General features: G+C 27.2%; 1 protein-coding gene across 1 annotated transcript in view; it reads left to right on the top strand.

Annotated features, from left to right (window-relative positions):
• The window catches only part of LOC119685456 (transcription factor E2f1), an 89,680-nt gene continuing 76,495 nt past the window's right edge, over positions 1-13,185 (top strand). The window contains exon 1 of the mRNA XM_038099734.1: positions 1-425. The gene's annotated coding sequence lies outside the window, so the exon portion shown is untranslated. The remainder of the gene's footprint in view (positions 426-13,185) is intronic.

The following is a 13,185-nucleotide window of genomic DNA, read 5'->3' as shown; positions in this document are numbered from 1 at the left end:
AGCAAAAACAACAAATGAGATTAGCTCGAAAAAAATTGTAAAAGAACATAATGAACAAATGTTTGAAAAGTCATAATTTTTGTTGTTGCAGCAGCTTACGTTCACATTTGAAGTGCTGATTTGCTCCGTGCACGGTTTCCGGCCCCAAAGAAATAAAATTCGAAAAGGTGGAAAATTATTTATATTAATACGCACAAAACCAGTTAAGTAGTGATAACATCAAATAAGTGCAATAATTATAAAAGAAATTATATGTAAATTCAACAAAATTTCTAAAAAAAATATATAAAAATGTGTGAACGCGATCTTGCGAAGTGAAAAGAAAGAAAAAATTGCCTTTTCGGTAAGAGGCAAATGTCTGCGTTTTACAACATTTTCGGCAAATTAATTTCAAAAAATTCCTACTGAAGTGACATTGCTTTATGGTAAGTAATAAAAGCCTTGCTACCATTGCACGCTAATTTATTATTAAATTTGGTAATAAATAGTAGTTGTTGTAAAGTTAAATGAAAGCAGACAATTTTCCTTTTTTTTATGTGATTTGATAATTGTTGTTGCCATTTTGACTGTCACTAATTTTGTTATTGTTGTTCTTGTTTGTTGGTTTTGTTGCTGCCGTTTCTTTTTACGTTTCCCCCATATATTTCAATGCTCGGCTCGATTCGACTTGCCTTCGCCAATACAGACGGAATTTCTACAAATATATATTTTTTTTTTGCAACGTGAGATACAATACATTTGGGGAAAATTGTGCAAAAGTTGACCACGTTTACACGCGCATATCAGCCGCAAATCAATGTCGCCCGGAAGGTTAATTTTCCAAAAGCCAAATTGTAAGTTTATTATTTTATAATAAAAACCAAAGTGCTTCAAGTGAAACAAAAACGTGTTATAAAGATGTATATAAAATAAAAAAATAAAATCTATTTAATTGCACCTAACACAATACGCAAGAAAATACGTCGTCGATAAGTACATTAAGCAACAACTTTAAATAAAGCAAAAATGGTTTGAAAAGTGTTGTGGGCAGCGCAGTACCTGTGGGTTTTGGGAAAGCCTGCGTTTGCTTAATGCAAACATTTAGCACTTAAGTGGGTTGGTGGACAATTTCCCCTATAAGTGGACAGACATGTGATTGCTGTCAGCAACAACAATGCAATTATTTTTTCGTACTATAGAATTCAAGAAATAAATACCTAAAAATGAAATAGCAAAAGCAAATCGTCATCATTTCGTTTTTGATACGCTACTTCGCTTTTAGCCGATTTGGAATAAGAGCAAAGAAAACAAGAACAAATAAGCACAAAAATAATTCAAGTATCTCGTATAATTCAACACGACGTGTATTACAGAATAAAATAAAGAAAGAAACAAAACGAAATCGTGAAAGTCGCGGTTTAACAATCCTTCTATCATTGATATCTTCTATCTTCTGTCAATATGGAGTTCAATATAGCAATAAAAAATTCCACATCCTTTGAGCGTTAAGTCAACCTTTACTTCTCCATAAACCAATGCAATATATTAATAGTGCTTAGGATGATATTATATTTTTACTAATTTAGAACATTTCAATTTCAATTAAATGAAATACTAAACAAACTAAACGTTAATAATCTATATCTGCAAATACTTTAAGACGTATATTTAATTTAATTTCTCTGTAAAGTTGTTTAAATTGTCAACTATTCCCTGAATTATTTTAATTGCCAATTATTTAACATTTTAAAAATATTTTATTAACATATGTTACCAATGGAATCTATTAATTTTGATGCGTTTACACTATCACAATTAACACGATAAAAGTGCAGCAATCAATGAAATTTCTCATGCAAAATCCACAAAAAATTTTTTAAATTGATTTTGGGTATTTGTAGTAGTAGTCCATTTCATTAATTCCTAGAATAATTTATTTTATGACTTTAATCTCTGTATAATATCTTTTCACATAACAAAAGTTAATCGGGAAACTAGAATCTTGATTACACAAATGACATTTCTGGTGATTTAATGGCAAGCAGTAGTTTAAAAGAAATGTACATATGTTACTAAACTTACAGTTTCTCAAAATGGTGGTATAGGGCGCACTAAAAAAATTTAAAAATCGAACGAAAAACATCTTTGGAAATCCACTTTTTGAAATAGTTTTAGAACTATATCAACAAGAAAAATATCTAAATCTTTTTATCTTAATAGTATTGCTTTTTTCTAAATAGTTTTACTTTCTCAAATAGCTGTAGAACAATATTAACAACAATAATTTCTAGATCTTTTTATCTTAATAATATTGTTTTTTTCTAAATACATAAATATATGTACACTCTATGTTTTCGTATGAAGTTTGATTAAAAACTATAAATATGAGTAATATGTTTTTCATATATAAAAAAAAATAAGATTTAGATTAGATTCTTATTCCTATTCTTAGATAAAAACAAATTAATAATGTTTTATTGCACATTTGAATATATATATGAAAACAGATTTTAATATGCATAAAATCTAATTTGTTTTCCCGCGAAATTAAACAGGTTTTATTTTTTCCTAATAATAATAACATCCTCACTGCAGTATAATAAAGCATTGAAGGTCTAACCACAAATGTTTTGAAATAACATTCATTACAATTAGTTATATTCTAGTTAAAAGAAATGAAAATAATACATTTTATAAATGAAATGTTTAGATGGTGTATTATAGGACAACGTAAGACCTTTCTATCCCGTGTGAAACCCTAAGTGAGGCGATATCTTCCTTTTATAATTTATCTTTGCATATTTTTAGGTAGTAAAATTGTATATTGAATCAAATAGTTGAGGCAATAGATCTTATTACGCCTTCTTAACAATTTTGAAAATTTATGTACTATGCACTATAAAAAGAATATGTAATAAATAAGCAGAAAATTATTAAGAAAAAAGCTTGTTTTAGGACATAAGAAGTTGGATATTTTTCAATTTTAGACATTGATTTAGTTTTACAGATGTGAACCAGCTATATAAATTATATTAATTATTCAGATAAAGTAGTTGTAGTTATAAACTTACATTGACCACTGTGATTCCTAATTTCTATTGTCCGCCAAAGAATAAATCTAGAACTAATAATTTTAATTCTAGAACTAATAATACCGGTTTCAATTCTTGAAACATATATTCAATTTTTATAATGGATGTAATTTAACCTGAACAATTAGCTTACTTTTTTTAAATTAAAGTTCATTATAAGAATACTTTAACAAAATTTTCAGACATTGAAAATTTCTTATAATACTGCAAATTAATATAGAATATAGTATTCTGACAGTCACAGTCAGAATATAGTATTCTGACAGTCATATTAACTCAATAATCGAAACTTAAATATTATAATTGTTTAAAATATATAGTATATAATGAAAATTTGTAATGTGACAAGTGCAAATGATACATGATCTATATGTTTTAAACTTAAAATTTTCTTAAATCATTTAATAAGTTGGGTAGATTTAACAATATTAATAGATATTTGTGTGCAACTAGGCGTCTCTTAAATAGTGAAGAATCTAAAGATCTCATCGAAACTCCTGGTAGAAGTAAATTAATTAAAATTTTATTAAAAAAATTCATTCATAACCAAATTTAATTACCATTAAATTAATGAGTTAGTGAGTTACTATTATAAAAAATTCAATAAAGTTATATATAATTATTAAGTTATAATACATACATTATTTGAAAATGCAAAAGCTTTTGATCAGTACCTACATATAGTATTAGTACTGTCTTTTGTATGTTCTGTCTAATGTGATATCTGTCTTTTGTAAGTTCTGTATTTTGTATGTTCTATCTTTTGTATGTTCTGTCTTCTGTAAGTTCTGTTTTTTGTGATATCTGTCTTCTCTAAGTTCTGTGTGGCATCTTCGGTCGGAAGATTATTAACGTAATGTAAACTAGAAAGTCACTAAGATGTTTCAGAGCTCTAAATAATCGTAATTAGTTATAAGATTTTCCCTTTATTAACATTTTGAAATTGTTTCAAAAACTTAGCATCGCGATAATAGTCTAATCTAGCCGAAGCTAATTTAATAGGAGAACTATTATTATATTATAATGATCTAATTAGTCATTTGTGTTAAAATAAAAATTAAACTGAAATAACTTGAATTATTTTACACTAATTAGTCAATTATATAATATAATAATAACAATTTTAGTCGTTAAACGATTAAATCGAAACATTATGTAAATTAAATTTTTTCATAAAATATTTTTACGTTATAGACCAGTAATATTGCTTACCTGGTTGTATATTAAAAAATTTTTTGTTTCAATCTATTGTTTATTGTTTATTAATTAGGTTTTTTTAAAAGTACATAATTCTATATATTTTATATTTCAATCAGTTATTTTAATTTTTATATATTAAATGTAGATAATTAGAATCCATTGAAGGCCGTGTGTGAGTTCGAGTAAATTAATGGTAAATTGAGGAAAATAGTAAATTATGTTAGTATGGTAGCGAATGTTGGTATTTACCAGAATTTCGAGTAGGATAAATTAGATAAAAATTAGGTAAATGAGGTGTTACCATTGTGAACATTTTATAAGTTGTGTAATAAATAAACAAATAAATTTGAAAACTTAGCCAAAAATAATAAATAAGCGCAATAAATAAATAAATAATTGTTTACATAAGTGCAGTGCAAAAAATCCGCAGGAAATTTCAATTTAACACACTTCACCTTAATTTACTCGAACACGCACACGGCCGAAATCTGTTATACGTATTTGATTAAGTTTTAATTTTTAATTTATAATAGATAAATATGCATCTTGTCCTGACTGAACTGTACTTATAGTAAGGATTAACCATAACATATTGTTATGTTAGGTTAGATTAGGTTATACCGGTGATCCCTGTTGGATTCACTTAGTCCTATTGGTCCATTGTATTACCGTATATGTAACATAGGAAAAACTCAGCCCTTAAAACCATCTAGAACCTTTGGCGAAATGCTATTTAGTGTCGGGTCTTGCAATTAATTAAGATCCTCAAGAAATTGAACTCCCAAAGTGTTGAGTCGCGACCGTGCATGAGCTGGGCAATAACGTTTTGATAGTTGATAAAATTATTAAATAGTAATAGTTGCGCCTTATGCTCTCTGACTGGGAGTGTTAATATATACATATGCATATATCATTATTTTTAATTTTAATTGTATTATTCTATATTTGTATATTGGTGAGGAAGTAAAAAGAATTATAATTAAAAATACTATACGGTTTAATAAAATACTACATTTATTATCTTTTATGTAATACGTTTGTTTACTTATGAACGCAACATTTCATTCAACATGTTCCACATTTTTCTTTAAGTTTCTTCACACCGCATTCGTATGTTTTCACGTTTCATTTTAGTCATTGAATTCAATAAAATTAAAGCGTGTAAATAGTCGAAAATAATGGCTGCGTACGAATCTCCAACGATTTTAACCGATGTTCGTTTTAATGATGGAGTGCCATACGGAATTGAATTCGTTAATGTGTGAAAGTGTGAGTGTTGGCTGGCATGTGGGGTTTGATACAAAAACAAATTTGCGACGCTGCTTTAAGATGGAGGCGACATATAAATGTTTTTTTTTTTTTTGTATGAATCAAACGGTATTGCAAACGTGCTGTTTATTTGAATAAGCATATAAATATTTACTTAAAATATCCTCAATTTTTGAATATGTAAAATAAATATGTGTAAATAAATAAATCTATTATAGTTTGGAAATCAAGTAGGCGAAATCATAAATGATTCATATGAATTTATATCCAATCGTCACATATTTTATGCGCATTAAAAGAAATGTTTATTTAGGATCCCTTAATACAAAAAAAATAAAAATTCTTAATCTTAAAAAAAGTATAGTTAAATATCTAATCCAGCTCTGTTAATTCATATATTAATCAAGCTTCTACACTCCCTTAACTTTGGCAAGATTTTTGCGTGCGCTCTCACGTTTTTACTAACACATACCAATTTTTGTTTGCAGACAAAATTCAAAAATAATAACAATTTGCATTCAAAGATAAAAATCCTGCCAAAGGCTAGCCACCGTAGACGCCCAATGACAACTTCAGCAAATACCAAACAAGCAATGATTTACCTGTTGGCCGCCATTTTTATTTAAACATTTTTTAAAAATCATAAGGGGTATTCACGATCTCGAGTAACGAGCTTGGTAATCGAATACCATCAAAACAAACAGTGTAAAGTGCCAACAACAAAATATATGTACTCGAAATGTACCTCTAATATCGGGTGAATCAACATTTGGCTCAATGGCATTGTTCTTTAATTTTGATTTTCTATCTAAATGGATAGAAATCGGAATATTAGTGTATATATTTGTTCACAAAGTAAGGTGTCACTAGCTGGAAAGAAAAAGCAAAAAACCGACAAGAATAGAAAGCTATTGTTTAATAGGTTTAAGCCTTGTGTAGCACTTTTTAAACTCTTCAATCATCTTCCTTCCTTATGTACTACTTCAAACGTTAGCTATAGAGTGTCAAATTGTGTTGACATTTCTGTACAGAATCGTTTAACAGCGTTTTCAAATTGTGAAAATTTACTTTGAAAAAAATAAATTTGTACGCGACGTTCATAGACTACTTCGTCCATTTTACGGTCAACATAATGCAGCTCATTTCTGGTTGAATGGCTACGTCAATAAGCACAATTGCCGTATATGGAGCGAAAATAATCATCGTCATTAACAAATCACTAATACATCTATAAAAATTGAATCATTACTTTCGTAATAAGAAAGGAGCTGCCGTTATGATGAATATGGAGGGCTAACGAGAAATTATGACTAAATTTTTTTTCAAAAATTAATCAGATAAACATCGACTACACTTGGTTCCAACTTGCCATACAGCACCAAATATGTAGTTTAACAATCGATTTATTGCGGAATAAATTTGGTCACAACTCTATTTGCAGAAGTAGTACTGTTAACTGGTCTCGCGTTTGTGCGATTTAACGCCTCTCTATTACTTTTTATGGGGCTATGTCAAGTCATTGGTTTATCTCGACAAACTAGCAACTTTTGGAGCATTGGAAACCAATGTACATGCCACCATTCACGCCATACGGCCACATTTATTGCAAAACAGTCAAAAATTGAACTGATCGAATGGACCATGTAACTCGTAGCTGCGGCGAACATATACCGGAAATTATATTCGAAAAATGAATATCATTAAATTATTTACCAGATTATAATAAAAAAATTTTATTTCAACAATGTTTATAGCTAAAAAAACACCCGAGTTAGATGTATTCAAATAATATGAAATATACGGCATTTATAGTTTTATTGTACATGGAAGTAATTTTCAATCTATTTTCGTAATCGCTATCTGATTTGTATATAGTTGTCCAAATGAACATTACTGCAGACCAATAATTTCTTGTAACTTTGAATTAATTTCCATAACTTTGAACCGGATTGTTCATTGATATACATATGAATTATAATCAAAAAAAAATGAATTTAGGGTTATTCAGATCCCAGACAAAATTATTCGGCTTACATATAGTGCATTTATACCACCGTAATTTCTAGAAACACTGTTGCAACAGCTTTTAGGCAATAACGTTTTTTATAAACGTTCTACTTTGATTGTCTTTTTGAATAAAAAAAATTCGACGTTGTCACGTTTAGAGAATAGTATGGTTGTGGCGTAACAGTGAGTTTACGTTTGGACACGAATTGTTAAATAATTATCGCATTATATTTAATGTTTACTTGACCTTACTAAAAACTTTTCTACCTTTCATAAATACATGAATGTGACAAAGTAACGTCGGGAACGTTGGCAACATGAACAAAAAAATTATAGTTTTTTTAAATAAAATATTTAAATTTTTGAATCTCCTCTCAAATATTTCGAAAATATGATGATTGGTTTCTTCAAAGAAACAGAAAACAGAATAAATTATAGTAAATACCACAGTTATATTAAAGATTTCACTAATTCAATTTAAATTGGATAGTTATTATTTTTGTACAATTATTTTCGACAGATTTTTTTTGGAAATTTCTATTACCTTAGAAAACCTATTCCAAAACGATTTTTCGTGTCTGTGTTAATTAGGAATTCAAACGTCTCGATAATCAAGATAAAGTACCCACAATTTCGAAATTCTCATTACTTTGTAATCACAGTAAGATTAAAGGAAAGCACTGTTAAGTTGGTCTATCTACATTTACATGATTGTGAGTCAAAATGCTGACATAGTTTTTAACATAGTGTGGAATAGGGTATGTGAAGTCAAAATTTTTATAGAAGTGTATATATATATATATATATATATATATATATATATATAATATATATATATATATATATTATATATATATATATATATATATATATATATATATATATAGTATATATATATATATATATATATATATATATGTATCTGTTTTATATCATTAAACACTTTGTTTTGGTGAGTTAATGTTATTTCAAATGTTTTATGGTGTTTTAATAGCAGAATACTTCACTAAATATTTCTACCTTCTAAATGTGGTTAGAATACAGGATAAGTACAGAAAATGATAAAAAAAATTGGTCAAAAATATTTAGAGGTAAAATGTGCATAACACTGATTTTTTCATAAAATATTTATAGAGAGGATTCGAAAAGTAGTGAACTACAATAACAAAAATTGCTTTTATATTATTTTAATTAAACCAAATATTAGTATTACCAAATATCCATCATCAGTGGTTTTAGAATTATTTCTTCTATTTAATTATTCTTAAATTTTTTTTTTCAGACTGCAGGTACCAAGGGCTAAATTCATACTCTGTCATATTTGAAACTCTCTCTCTATCCTCTCCAAACTCTCTATCAGATGCAATAGATTATAGTGAATAAAATAATCACTACCGTCATAACTGACGTTAAAATCAATTTAAATAAAATATTTATAACGTAGTTAAAGGTAGTGAATACTGAACTTTAATATTCAGGCAATTATTTTGATATACGTTATTTATAAGTAATACATAGCAGATATTAAGGGTAGTCCATGAGACACGGTTAACTTAAGTCTTAAGAAGTACATCGTTGATAATACTAGAGTTTTAAGGCACGTTAAGTGTTTTCATTGCAATTTATAAATTATTTGGAAGGAAGTATTGCATGGAATGTATTAAATATATACTCGGAAAAAAATACTTATATACCTTCTCATAAAATTACTTAATAAATATAAAGAAATTGAAATGTATATAATGTATAATGTCGAAACGCAAACTAATTTGCTATATGACTAACTATTTTTAGTTAACAATCATTTAAACATCAATTTGATATATTTACAAAATAAGTATCAAATAGTTCGTAGTACACTAAGTATACTCAATAAAAAAGGGTTTTAAAATAGCATATAGAAAATTGATGAATGCATTCACTTTAATAAGGCATTTTGTTTTATACATTAATTGTCATAATATATTTTAATATTTTTAAATAATACACACTTCTAGATAAAACGCATTTCATATCTTAGTTGAACTTTATATAAAGAGTTTAAGCAATTTGTTTTAAATTTCACTTGAGTAAATATTTTATTGCTATCAAATTGTTTATTATTTATATTATGTTGCAATGCGTTCAAAAGTCGTTTTATACCTCAACGAAATTAAAATTAAGATTTAGTACCTTTAAATACAGGTATAAAGTTTTTTATTAATTTATATGTCACATGAATATATCTTATCGCCTTAATTATATTTTAACATTTGAAATAGTATTTAAAAAAGCAAGTTGGGTTAAAATTTTAAATTTTTTTATAAATAATGTTATTACTCATATTTAAATTAATACAGAAAACAACAGCGAGTTGAGTAATAAATAACTTAAGCATATTATGTATATTTAGATAGGGCACAGTTTAATTTATTTATGTCTTGAAATTAAACTTCATATATTTTTTGTATTATTTTATTTTATTACATAAAAATTATTCTATAAAACTTTTTTTTTCAAATTTAAAAAAAATAACGTATTGTTTTTATGTATTACTACGACGTCACAGTTTAATGACCTTTCAAGCATAATTCCATATGCTGCGTCATCATTTATTATACGTTCTTCATACATTTTTGCTTGGTATCAGTTTTTATAGTTGCTTTTTCATACTAAGAGAGTAACAAAAATATTAATGAAGAAATTTATAGTTTCATACTTTGAAGTATTACTACTTAGCTGAAGGCAGCAGTCCAAAATTTAAAATGAAAAAACCAGAATCAACGTTGTTGGAAACCATATAAAGTTCATATGACATAAAATATAAAGAACCAAGTTGGTAGGTTGCTTTAAATATGCATTTTATATAGAATAAATTTAAGTTAAAATTAAGATATACACACATATCTTTAATGCCAATCTCTCGCTTCAATCGTTGGTTTTGTTAAATTTGATCTTGTGATTTTTCCAACAATGAGGAATAAAGATGCCTGAGAATTCGAATCTATATATCTGCGGGTATGATATCATATTATAATGCAATATGTTAAACTTAAAATATGTGTATAGATCTATTTTATTCGATTGATTTCAGATTGTTAAAAATATTACTATATTATATTATTAAAAATATCTTATTTTCAAGAATAAGAATAAAGGATGGTTGAAAATCAAATCCATATATCTACGGGTATGAAATCATATTATAATGCAATATATTAAACTAAAGAGATATCTATAGATCTTTTTTATTATATTGTTTTTAGATTATTAAAAGAATTACTATATTATATTAGTAAAAATATTTCATTTTTAAAAATGAGAATTTAAGATACTTAACAATTCAAATCGATATATTTACGGGTATGAAATCACATTATAATACAATATATTAAAGTAAAAAGACGTCTATAGTTTTTTTTTATTCGATTGATTTTAGATTGTTAAAAATATTACCTTTATAAAATTAATTGGCCTTATTTTATAAGGTTGGAAGTGGACCTTTAAAGATATATATTCAAATGTGAGAATATTATTCGCATATATTGTTTTCCTATCTATTTTTCAAGTTATTCTATTTTTACGTATTTCTCTAACCTGCTTATCTCTTTTTTTCTCATACGAATAGAATACATAGTCTTCTAATTAAAATCATTAATCAGCATTTTTTGATTAATTTCAACCTTTTATATATAAATACTTTATTAAAAATATTATGAGTATTTTGTTATTTACGAGTAGATACCGTGCCAGTTTAAGCACTACCAATGCGCTGGGCAAGAATGCTATGGCTTGATCGTGTCCTATTTACTATAGATACCTATTAAACAACGCTTGGGCTGCAACTTTGCCGATTAACCGGTAAAAAATATATGAAACTGCGCAAAGTCGTTGATCTGGGTATTGTGCACTAGTGATTATGATCTAATTTATCTCATATCTGCTAGCTTACCTTCTATACAAACACAAAGTTTACAAGCTTTATTGGAAGTTAAGAGACTTAATGGAAAGCTATTTCTTGATGTGGATCCGGCGGCTCTTTATTTGTAAAGGCGCCTTCTCCCCAACTTCTAACTCCGTTTCTAAGTAGATATAGATATATGTTTTTGCCTTGTATAAAAGCATAGTTAAAAGCTTAAACTATATTATTTAAGTTTGCTTGAAAAAAATATATATTGTATTTAATTTTTCGTATGCTTTTAACTTAATCTTTTGATACAGTATCATAAATAACTACACTCCTGGCATATGTGTAAAATAATTGGTTTTAATGATGGACCTAAAAAAATGCATATCTGCAGCAATTTCGAAAATCAACTTATATGGAGTCAATTCAAAATTCAACTCCATTGGCTAAGTATCGATTTTCTCATTACAGTAAAGGGCACTCAACGCTCAAGTACGCTCAATTATGATAATTGTGCATTTATGTTTATATAAAAGATATAGTATGCAACAGAAAGATAAATCGATACCATGGGCTCGTTTATATAAACACTTTTTAAAAACAAAAAACACTATAAGATTAATTCATAAAAAAAAATGTGTATTCTTATGAATTAAAACGATTGGACTAACTGCTAAATGGAATGGTCGCTTTATGGAACTTTTCGCAAATATACTCACTATATCGCTGATTTTTCAATCTGCTATCGATAAAACATTCTTGGAATGCAGCGTTGAATATCAAGACGTGAATATATAAATTCCTTAGAATATCATATTGAAATAACCAAAAGTCTACGCAAAATGTAAATTGAATTTGTTTAATTATAATTTCCGGATATTTTTTTTCCCAAAATTTTAAGTATTTGAAATTTAAACTTTTTTAATATATTCAAAATTAAATAACATTCATCAGCATTTTACTAAAAAAATGTGTTTATAATTGAAAATACCTCAACAAAGGTTTTCTACTGACATTTTTTAAAGATGTTGACAGTTGGTTTATGTAGATATTTATTACGAAATTTACTTTCTTTTTCTAGTGCAGTTAATTACCGGTTTATTATGTAGTTTCTATTATTTTTTCTTTTTATCCTTTGTTCAGTTTTTTAGTGCTTAACAACAGAAAACATCTAATGTGATCTAATGTGATATTTTAGGTGAGATTAAAAAGTATTCGTCATCTTCGGTTGACTAAATTTTTATCATTAAACGAATTTTGCAGAGACCGAAACCGAAACAAATGGTAGTCGGATAGAGCAAGGTTCAGGTTATACGGTAGTATGTATAAAATCTTCTCAATTAAATTGAGAATTGTGTTGAGGTACACAAGTCCTATTCCATTTGCAAATTCTGATTGCTTTTCCCTGATTGCTTCGATCAAGCGATCAAATTGTAAGTAATGAAATAATCATTGCAGCAGGCTAGGGCAGTTCATAAACAATTCATTTTCAATCCCACCACTCAACATAACTTTGTTTTCCATCAATTCAGTCTTTAAAACCGTTTGTGAAGTGTCACCGATCTTTAACTATGATCGCTTGAGTTGGATACTTTCCTGTTCGACCCATTTCAGCAGTGTTTCAATTCGGTGACCGAATTGCAGTGATGGCAATTTTGACCATTTTGATCATTGTACAGCTGTTTCGAGTATTGCCGAATACGTATCATCAGTGGTTTTGGAATTATTTCTTATATTTAATTATTCGTAAAT

The sequence above is a fragment of the Teleopsis dalmanni genome, chromosome 2, assembly GCF_002237135.1.
Source record: "Teleopsis dalmanni isolate 2A chromosome 2, ASM223713v2, whole genome shotgun sequence".
Taxonomy (NCBI): Eukaryota; Metazoa; Arthropoda; class Insecta; order Diptera; family Diopsidae; genus Teleopsis; species Teleopsis dalmanni.
Note: the sequence above shows the minus strand (reverse complement) of the source record. Positions and strands in the feature narration are given on the sequence as shown.